Below are 11,180 nucleotides of genomic sequence, written 5' to 3'. Positions count from 1 at the left end.
GCACGCCCTCCAGGCCAACTCCTGCCTCAGCCTGCAGTTCTGAGGCTTCCTCAGTTGGAGCCGAGCCTCTGGGGGTTCTCCTGATGCACTTGCCTCCGTGCGTGAGTGGCTCCGTCCCTCACTGGAGCAGAGAGCCTCTTCAAGAAAGTTGGAAGGCTAAATCTAAAGGAAAGAACACAGAAGATTTGAAAATAAAGGAAAGACAAAAGAAACACTAATTCAGCATCCAAGTAAAGAAAATTGGTATAGCGACGTTAACTTCCAATTGGAATTTCCGTGCAAAAACTGCACTGTTGGTAGGAATGTAAATTGATGTAGCTACTACTATGGAAAATAGTATGGAGGATCCCCCAAAATTCAGTAGAGCTACCATATGCTCTAGCAAGCCCACTTCCTGGAATATACCCGAAGGAAAGTGAAAACAGAGTATGGAAGAGATGTTTGTGCCCCATGCTTATTGCGGTTCTATTCACAATAATAAGATATTGACACACCCCGTGCATATCCATTCATGAATGGATTAAGAAAAAGTGGTATATATACAATGGACTATTACTCAGCCATAAGAAAGAATGAGATTTTCCCATTTGCAACATGAGTAGACCTAGTGAGTGAACTATGGTAAAATGAAATAAGCAAAGACAAATGCCATATAATGTCACTCACATGTGGAATTTAGGAAACAAAACACATGAACAAACAAAGAGAAAAAATTTATACAAAAAAACAGGCTCCTAAATACAGAGGACAAACTGGTAGGCACCAGAAGGAGGTGGGTAGGGAGATGGGTGAAATAGGTGACAGGGATTAAAGAGCACATTTACCATGATGAGCACTGAGTAATGCATAGAATTGCTGAATCATTATATGTACACCTGAAACCAATATAACACTATGTTAATCTTTAATTAAAAAATAATTCTCAACCTCCCCATTAAAAAAAAAAAAGATGTGACATGGTACCCACACACAAGGGAATATCAGTCAGTCATAAGAAAGATGCCAATCCGCCCTTTGGGACAACATAGCTGTTGAAGCATTCTGCTATGTGAAAAAAGCCAGATAGAGAAAGACAAATACTGCATGGTATTGCTTATGTGTGGGATTGCCAAATTAAAGTTGTATTTAAAAAAGTGAAACTTACAGAAATCCTGTAAATTAGAAGTTTCCAGGAGCTGGGGAGTGAGAAAAATAGAAAAAGGTTGGTAAAATATACAGAATTTCAGCTATAAGATGAATAAGTTCTGAGGATCTAATGTAAACCATGGTGACTATAGTTCATAAAACTGTGCTGTAATACTGAAATTTTATGAGGCTAGAATTTTAATGTTCTCACCAAAAAATACATATTAAAAAAGTAAATATGTGAGGTGATTGTTGCATTAATTATCTCAATAGGCAAATCCATTTACAATGTGCATATACATCAAATTACCGTGATGTTCACTTTCAATATTTCACAATTTTTAATGTCAATATTACCGCACTAAAGTTAAAATTTTTAAAAATGAAGGCAAAGCATGAGACAGAAAAAGAGAAACATCTAACTGAACCAAGAATAGTCAAGCAACTTTGTAAATAAATCAGTGAAGCACTGGATGAATTAAGCTCAAAGGTAAATTAAGGAAAGGAAAACAAAGATTATGAGCTCAAACAATTTCAAATGAAACCTTATACCCAATAGAAATGATCACCTTGGGGCACCTGTTTGGCTCAGTGGGTTAGGCGTCTTATATTGCTTTTGCTCAGGTCATGATCTCATGGTTCATGAGATTGAGCCCTGTATCGGGCTCCATGCTGACAGCACAGACCCTGCTTGGGATTCTCTCTCTCTCTCTTTCAAAAAATAAATAAACATAAATAGAAATGATCCCCCAAACCAAAACCCAATTCTAATGAAGACCATTAGAAGTGAAAAGACATAAGCATGAAAAGTACAAATAGGCCACATTATGATAAAAGAGGAAACACAGTGGAAAATCTAGTAGAGAATTTTTTAAATTATAAGTGAATTTTATACATAATTTGGTGCTACTACTTTTGAAAACTAAAAACAGACAATTTTCTCAGAAGTGCAAATATCCTAATGGGTCCAAGAAAAAGTAGCATACTTATATATACTAATAAACTTAACAAAAATAAAACAAATTGTTTAAGTATGACCCATCAAAATCTAATATGCCATTTTATAAGTGGATTCTAACTCTTGCCTCAAACAGCCTTTTCTAGGCTATGATATTCCGTGTGTTTTGTGAGGCTACCAGCATACTCTAGAAGCTAAACCTAGAGGGGCCGACACCGGATAAGTGCTCTATTGAGCCAACATTATCAAGGGTAAAAGTTGCAAAAATCTTCAATAAAATTTTGTCCCATTTTTACCAGAAACGTCATTTAAAAAACCCCACATATATCATGGTAAATCATTGCAAGGATGGTTTAAAAACTCTACCAGTATTCCTGAATACCCTCACAAATGAAATGAAAAAATCATCATCTTATGGCATGCAGAAAAATATTTGAAATAACTCAATATCTATTTCATTATTTTAATACATGGTTTTTTAGAAAAGGAAAGAAGTGCCATGATAGAAAAAAAGATTTATGTAAGCAACAAAATACAGAACATAAATGCTCACATTAATTGTACACTGAATGTTCTCATCCTTAATGGGTAAACACTTGAAACAATCTAATTAAAGTCTAATCATGTTGCATTAAAGACAAATAATTAGAAATAATAGGGTTCAACAAAATTTCTACACCGTCAACATAGAGAAATCTATATCACTCTGCACACCAGTTAATTAATGGGTAGTAGTCCAGTTCTAGAAACTAGTAGTCAACTCTAGAAACCGTCTTAATTCTATTGGATACCAGCCTGCTGAATGCAGTGTTTTTCCTGAAAATATATGATTTTTACCAAGAAGATATTAAGAAAAATATTAACTCCTCAATTCTGAAAACATAGTTTAGAAGTAAAACTGTTTTTTTTTTTTAAGTTTATTTATTTATTTTGAGAGAAAGAGAGAGAATCCCAAGCCATCAGTGTGGAGTCTGATGCCGGGCTGAATCTCATGACCTTGAGATTCTGACCTGAGCTGAAATCGAGAGTCCGTCACTTAACCCACTAAGCCACCCAAGAACCCCTAAAAATAACATTGTTTTAATTGCCTCATTTTAACTCAAGAAAATGATGTTGCAGTATGTATTTCTCAAATGCAAACTACAGTCAGCAACTTAAACTTGTAACAGAAAAATACCTCTTTTGCTCACAAGTGCAAATAGCACAAATTAAGTGACCTACCTTCCACCAACAAAATCCTGATTCCAGTTGAAGGTACTCCGGGGCCCGGAGAGACAGTGTGCTCTTAGGAGCTAGCCTCCAAATGCAGCCTCACTTCCTGATGGTTCTGGCTTTATACCTGGCCGGTAGCTGGTTTTAATTGTATTAGAGCCCATCTAATGGAACCATGGGGCTGGGGTATTAAGTAGTCATCCAACTTTGTGTAATCTCTTTGTTTTTGTTTTTTTAAACCAATCCTTAAACGAAGCAAACTAAGAGGCTGCAAATAGAGTGGCAAAGTCAAAGTATGCAAATCTTAAACAAAAGAAACCCGTAATTAACATCAAAAGATATCAATAAATGATATTCAAATGAAACATATTAGAAATATAATCTGGAGTTTTCAAACAGTCTAAAAAACACAATACAAATCAAAACATTTCAGGACCACACATGACTTAACATTTTTAGAGTAGAAAGCAGGTTTTATTTTCCTTTTATCGTTTTAAAATCACGAACTGTAGAGTGCTTACAGAAATATATAAAGCATATATTTTCTCTTTAACAAGTAACTATAGAGCTAGCAGAGATAGAACTACCGCCCAGGTCAAGAAAATAAAACCTCACGAGGTACCCCGGAAACTGACTTGTCGTTCTCTCTGGGATTTGACACTAATCTTAACCTAACGACGGGCATAGTAATTTTGGTAAACAACGTAAATTCAAAATTGTGCCCATTTTTGAAAACTTTATATAACCTTCTATCAATACAATCTTACTTCGTGTGCCTTCATGTATTCTCCTGTGTATTTTTTGGATCGATTTGATGTCAATCGATTAGCCAATTGGATATGCTCTTTCATTAAGGGCCTAATCAAGCATTCTCTCCATTTTTGCCTGATTGTCAGTCTTTCTTTCTTTGTAGTAGTTCTTTATATATTCTGGATATTTGCTCTGCACTGGATATGAGTAATAAAACATCTGTTTCCTCTCCTTGATTTGCCTTTTCACTGTCTCTTTCATATCTTTCGATGATAGAAGCTCCCGTTTACAACTAATAGGATATGTATTATAAAAAAGTAGCGGGGCGCCTGGGTGGCTCAGTCGGTTAAGCGTCCGACTTCAGCTCAGGTCACAATCTCACGGTTTGTGGGTTCGAGCCCCACATTGGGCTCTGTGCTGACAGCTCAGAGCCTGGAGCCTGCTTCAGATTCTGTGTCTCCCTCTCTCTCTGACCCTCCCCTGCTCATGCTGTCTCTCTCTCTCTCTCTCTCAAAAATAAATTAAAAAAAAAAAAGTAGCCAGCTAACATATATGGTGAGTACCAATCCCAGACATTTTCAAAATAGTCTGCATAGAATAATTCTTTTTTCAAACGTTTGTTTATCTTTGAAATACAGAGAGAGACAGAGCACGAGCAGGGGAGGTACAGAGAGAGAGGGAAACACAGAATCCAAAGCAGCTTCCAGGCTCTGAGCTGTCAGCACAGAACTTGACAAGGGGCTCAAACTCACAGTGAGATGAGATCCATGAGATCATGACATGAGCTGAGGTCAGAAGCTTAACTGACGGAGCCACCCAGGTGCCCCTAGAATAACTGATTTACTTTTCATAATGACCCTACTGGGGAAATCTTCCTATTAATCCTCATGTTGGCCAGGTGAGGAAACTGAGTCAAGGAGACATGCGGCAAACTGCTTAAGGTTACATACGTATCTAGCAAGTGGTGGAGTCAGATATTCAAACAAGAGTCTCTGAGATGATTCCTTAAAAAGGGGACTATGAAGGCTGACTTCTTCACTATCAGCCTGTGATAGTTGAATTGCAATGAACAAACACATCTATATACAAGATCGATGAGGCCAGAAATGCATACTGAATAAATGGGAATCTATATATAATAGAAATGGGACACCAAACTGGGGTGCGGGGGAGGGGGGAGGAGAATGGACTGTTTTTGAGAGGAAAACAACAGTAGAGCTCTACCTCACACCACTTATAAGAATTTGAGGTGGATTGCAGGCTGAAGGTTCAAAACGGAGCTTTGTGCCTAATAGAGAACATACTGAAGAATCTGTGATTTTGAACTCAGGGTGGGAAAAATGTCTTAAAGAACCAAAAGCACCATGATAGAAATGTCTGACATGTTTAACTCACTCCAATGCAAGGACTCTGGTGGTTAATTTTATGAGGGTCGACTTGATTGGACTAAGAGCTGCCCACATAGCTGGTAAAGAAATTATTTGGGCGTGTCTGCGTGGGTGTCTCAGGAAGAGATTAGCATTGGCATTAGTGAACTGAGTAAGGATCACTTTCAGCAATACAGGTGAGCTGATCCAAGTCATCAAGTACGGAATAGAATGAAAGAGAGGAGGAAAGCCCAATTCAATTTCTCAGTTTGAGCTGACACAGTGGCTTTGCCTGCCCTGGGACATCACACTTAGGTCCTTCTGGTTCCCAGGTGTTTGGACTGTGAAAACCGGTAGTGGGGAAGCTCACTAACGTGGAGAGCTTTTGGCAGGGGGAGCCCTCATGTCAATTGCAGATGCAACAGGAAGCGACAGACCTGACCTTACATGGACTTGATCTTGGAGGCTCCTACTGTATAATAGCTGGAGGAAGAGATGCTTTCCTCATCTCAGGCAACAGCTCAGTCAATGAAAATCCACCACATTTGAAACTCCCAGTTTATTCCAGTGGACATTTAGTTTCTAACAGTCTTCCCAACTTACCTCTTGTCTCCTTCAAAAAGCGTATCTGTCCTTTGTTCCCTGGATTTGTCCCAGCATTTTTGTCTTAGGCTTTGATTTTTCTTTTCCAGAATAAACCCATTTTTGCTGATAAACTGGGTTTTTTTTCCATTTCTTTAATGTTTTTTGTTTTGAGACAGAGTGAGCATGAGCAGGCAAAGGGGACGCAGAGAGAGAGAGAGAGAGAGAGAGAGAGAGAGAGAGAATCCCAAGCAGGCTCAGTGCTGTCAGCAAAGAGCCTGATATGGGGCTCCATGTCAAGACAGCAAGATCATGAACTGGACAGAAATCAAAAGATATATGCTTAACCAAATGAGCTACCTGGGAGCCCCTCACTGGTGTTTAAGTGTGATAGGACCCAGACTCAGACTTAGACCATTGGCTTCCAGATCCTCAGGCCATTGGATTCATGCTGAATTACACCATCATATTTCTGGATCTCAGGCTTGTGGAACATCCATCTTGAAAATTAATGGATTTCTTGGCCTCTGTAACAGTGTGAACCAATTCCCATAATATGATTTCTTCTTATATGTATCTCTATATATCCCATTGGTTCAGTTTCTCTTTAGAACCCTAATTCAATGACATAAAAGAATTAAAAGTTACAGTCTAAGAGAAGATTTTCAGCATACAAAAAAAAAATCCACAATGAATTAGTATCCTGAATATCACAAAACCTCCACAAAACCAAAAAAACCCCAAAACAAAAAACAAATTAACTCCTCACCCCACAAAAGAAGGCAGAGATTGGGGTGCCTGGGTGGCCTAGTCGGTTAAGCGTCCGACTTTTGCTTAGGTCATGATCTCGCGGTTCATGGGTTCAAACCCCGCGTCGGGCTCTGTGCTGACTGCCAGCTCAGAGCCTGGAGCCTGTTCCCGAGTCTGTCACTCCCTCTCTCTCTGACCCTCCCCTGCTCACGCTGTGTCTCTCTCTCTCTCTCCTAGAAATAAATAAAACATTAAAAAAAAAAGAAAAAAAAAGGCAGAGATTAAGCAGAGATTAGAAGTTTGAGATTAAGCAGTATAAAAAAATTATATCCAAATGGCTAATATGAAAATATGTGCAGAGTCATTAGCAGTCAGGCAAATACAATGAGATTCTAGTTTTTACTCATTTAAATTAGGGGCATAACACCATGTGACTTCCAAGAATGGGCCAAGATATGCAGAAGGTAGGACTTCCTTACTGCCAGTGGAGATATAAATTGGAAGCCAATCTGGCTGTTCTAGGAAAGTTGAAAATGAACATAAATGCAAACTAATATTACTATTTCTTTGTACAAAGCTGTTCAGTTAAGCGTTGTTTGAATTCACAAGGATTTGGAAATAATCTGTTGTCCAACAACAGAGGAATGAATAAGATAAAAATTTAGAGCAGATCTCGTTTACTTTGTTGGACTGACTGAGACCTATGCATACCAATGCCATTAGAGCTTGTAAATATAATATTGAATTTTTAAGAATGTAAATAGGGGCACATAATGATGGCTCAGTGGGTTAATAAGCGTCTGACTTTGGCTCAGGTCATTATCTCGAAGTTCATCCATTTGAGCCCCGAGTTGGCTCTGTGACGATAGCTGGAAGCCTGGAGCATGCTTCGAAGTCTGTCTCCCGTTCTCTCTGCCCTCCCCTGCTCATCCTCTGTCTCTGTCTCTCAAAAATAAATAAATGTTAAAAAAATAAAAAGTAAAAACGTAATGGGAGAAGTTGATAAAACCACACGCCATACTACCTATGGCTGCATACACATTTGTCTATAAACTTGAATATACACTGAACTCACGACTGTTATCTCTCAGAAGTTGAGAATGTCTAGAAGACATGATGGCAGTTAGAACAACTATCCTGGCATTTAGACAATTTTTATGATAAATGCCCCTTGCTTTCAAGACTGAGTATAGGAAAACCTTAGTGGACAAGAAAAGCCAGCTGGTGATAGGTGTCTTTTAATGTGAAGAGTACTCAACACTGAGTGTCCACATTGTGTCACCATGAAGTAAAATAGGATTTTGAACATTTGTGGGGATGATCACTGGGTGTTATATGGAAACCAACTTGACAAACTATTAAAAAAATAGGATTTTGAATAAAACTGCATGAAGAAGCCCCTTCAATATCACACTCAGCTCCCAGTCCTTTCAAGATTAATTGAGGGGCACCTGGGTGGCTCCGTCAGTTGAGCATCAGACTCTTTCTTTGGCTCAGGTCATGATCTCACAGTTCATAAGATAGACTCCTGTGTCTAGCTCTGGGTTGACAACTCAGAGCCTGCTTGGCTTTCTCTCTCCTGTTCTCTCTCCAAAAACAAACAAACAAACAAATATTTTAAAAAAACTAGTTTGGAAAAGTTTATTGAATAAGGTGAAAAACATTCTTCATATTTCTTGTCCTTCTTGAGCAAGAGAAATTAAAACAAATATGTGAAAATAACTGACTGAAAGCAGAGGCATGCCAATGGGAACAATATTTCTTGGAAATAAGCTTTGTTCTTCCTCTTTAAGACTCGACCTTTTTTGAGTTTATTATAAGTTGACCAGGACACCTATCTGCCAGAGAAAAGATTGTGAGATTCCTGAAACATATGAGAATTTCAATTTCTAAAATTTAAAATAGGAATATGGAGCAGGGATTGTCCTGGAACTTCTCAGAATTCTTGTATCCCTCCGCACTGCTGTACCCACACCTGATCTCAACTGAAGGATAAAACCCCCTCCAGCTCTCAGTCACATGTTACACTCAAGTGTCCTCGCTGCTCATGTAAGATCCACTGCGGGTCCACTTGCTCTAGGGCTGCTCCCTTCCAGGTGCTTGCAGTCTGCCTGCACCCTGGGCTTCCAGCCTCTCCATACCTGCCTTAAACTCCTTTTCACTCAAGCATGTCCCCCCCACCATCACCCACTGTGCCGGGTGTCCCTGAGCTCAGCCTCCCAGGTCCAGTGTTCCAGAGTCTACTTCCATCTCCTGGCACGTTAGGAGAGACCAAGGTGCCCAGCTGCATGGGGTAGGATGAGACACAGGTTTCCCACCCAGCACTACTTTCTCATTACTCTTGCCTTCAGTGGAACATGGGGCTTCCAATTCCAGAGCTTTCCTGATGTTCTTAGGGGAGAGCTGGAGGGAGGGGAGAGGCGCTTTGATTCTCTGAAATGTTTCCTTCTGTAGCCAAACCATCGTTTTCACTTTCCAAGATTGATTCTGAATTTTTCCCACTTGTGTGCATTTCCAATACTGACCTCGAAGTAACCATCGACTCTCACTACTATTATTTAGACCTTCTAACTAACATGGTCACAGAGCAACTCAGCTCACTGCTTAAATCCATAAATCCCAGTGTGTCAAGGGCAGTGTCAAACTTCCCATGCCATTTCTTGTCAAGGTGAAAAATACTCAGATACTTGACATGAGCCACAGGGCCTCATACCCACCACCTTGCCTCTCCCCCTTCCTTCCTCTCTATGCCCAGACACAAATGAGCTTCCTCTTCATTCCTGAGAAAACAAAAGTTCCGTGTCGGGTCTATTCCACTCATTGTTTCCTCTGAGTGGAAATCGGCTCTGGATGCAGCTTCCTTTTTTTTGTCAGTGGGTCTTGGCAGAGGTGTCCTGCTCAGTGAAACGCTCTGTGACTCCTGAGTCCTGGGCCGTAGCTGTCCATTGTGCTCTAGCATTGCATCCCATTTCTTTGTGCACATGTCTCCTGAGATGAATCCCGAATGGGTCATGTGAAGTACACACTCAGCATTGAAAAGGGCAGTGCAGATTTGGGGAGTAGGTTTTCAGAGAGGGCACTCTAGTCCCCTAGTCCCCTGCATGCTCACCTCCTGGCAACTGGGGTCCTACTGCCCAGAAAAGTACCAGGTGATTTCCACCAAGTCATCCTTAAGACAGGCCTGCAAGCCGAATGTCCTCAGCCACCCAGTCGGCTAGTACCCAATATCCATCCACCAAACTCCCTCATCAATACGACCCAACGCAGCTGGCCAACAAATATCAGCCTTGCCTGAAATGTTTTGATATAATTATCAAGAAAAGTGAAGAAAAGAATAACCTCCACCCCTCAATTATTTGAATGCACAATCTTTATTAGAAACAAATTTTAGATTTTAACATTGTGGTTACCTTTAATACGTTTGTGAACAAATACTGGCCATACCATATTTCCAATACATCCAAGACTCCGAAAGATCATAAATTATTCTCTGAGTATCTACTGACCCATTTGGTCAAAAGGGCCTAGTTTTGCAAGAGAAGGGGCGAAGGGTAGGCTTGAAAGAAAAACAGGGATTTGGAGGAGAACCAAAAACCCAGAAGCATTCACAACTGGCCCAGAGGAGCCTGGGGATGATTAGACTCTTGTGACTTCAGCAGGACCTAACTTAGAGAGAGACACAAGAGTGTCAAGTGGATGAAACCTCAGTTGGCAACACAGGAATTAACAGTGTCCAAAGACACTCCAGGGTCTGGCAAGAAAAACAAACTATGGCGAACATGGTAAAGAACATGGACTAAACGCATCAGTGGCAACATCGCTGGACTCTTAAGACCAGTGACCTGCAGGCTAGCTCAAAGCTCTGATGTAAATGTGGCCAATCTCAAGGAGCCTCCACACACAAGTGCAGTGGGTGACAACGGTGTCCCCTGGGCTTAGGGGACAGGGGCACAACTATACCCAGAAGTCTCAGCAGGTTGCTGGAGTCCAGGGCTCAGTGGTGCAGGGCTGTGCACTGAGGGTTCATCCACGGGATCTGGCTGAGCTTCAGGGTACTGGGCTGTGTGTGTTGTTCCCACCGAGTGGCGCCTCTTGGCCCGAGCCTTGATGCTGGGCCCCAGAGCCCCTTGTTCCCGAGGACGACGACCAGGACCACATCTGCCAGTTGAGGGATGGACACCTGGGGCAGAGGGAATAGGGGTCGGTGGTCGGGTGGGGCCAGGCTCCTGGGAAGTGCAGGCCGGGACAAGCCCAGACCGGGCATCAGAGGAAGAACTCTGTGTCGGCATGGAGCATGGGGATGCCAGGCACATTGGGGTGCAACGGCCAGTCCTACGGCTAGCAGCCACNTCACTTTGGCCAGGCCTGCGCGGTGTGCACCTTGGGATTCCATGTACACAATATATTTATCGAAATCTTTAAATTCTTCTTTGGTT

Source organism: Crocuta crocuta, unplaced genomic scaffold (genome assembly GCF_008692635.1).
Source record: "Crocuta crocuta isolate KB4526 unplaced genomic scaffold, BGI_CrCroc_1.0 scaffold1293, whole genome shotgun sequence".
Taxonomy (NCBI): domain Eukaryota; kingdom Metazoa; phylum Chordata; class Mammalia; order Carnivora; family Hyaenidae; genus Crocuta; species Crocuta crocuta.
The sequence above is the reverse complement of the archived record's forward strand: the minus strand, read 5'-3'. Positions refer to the sequence as shown.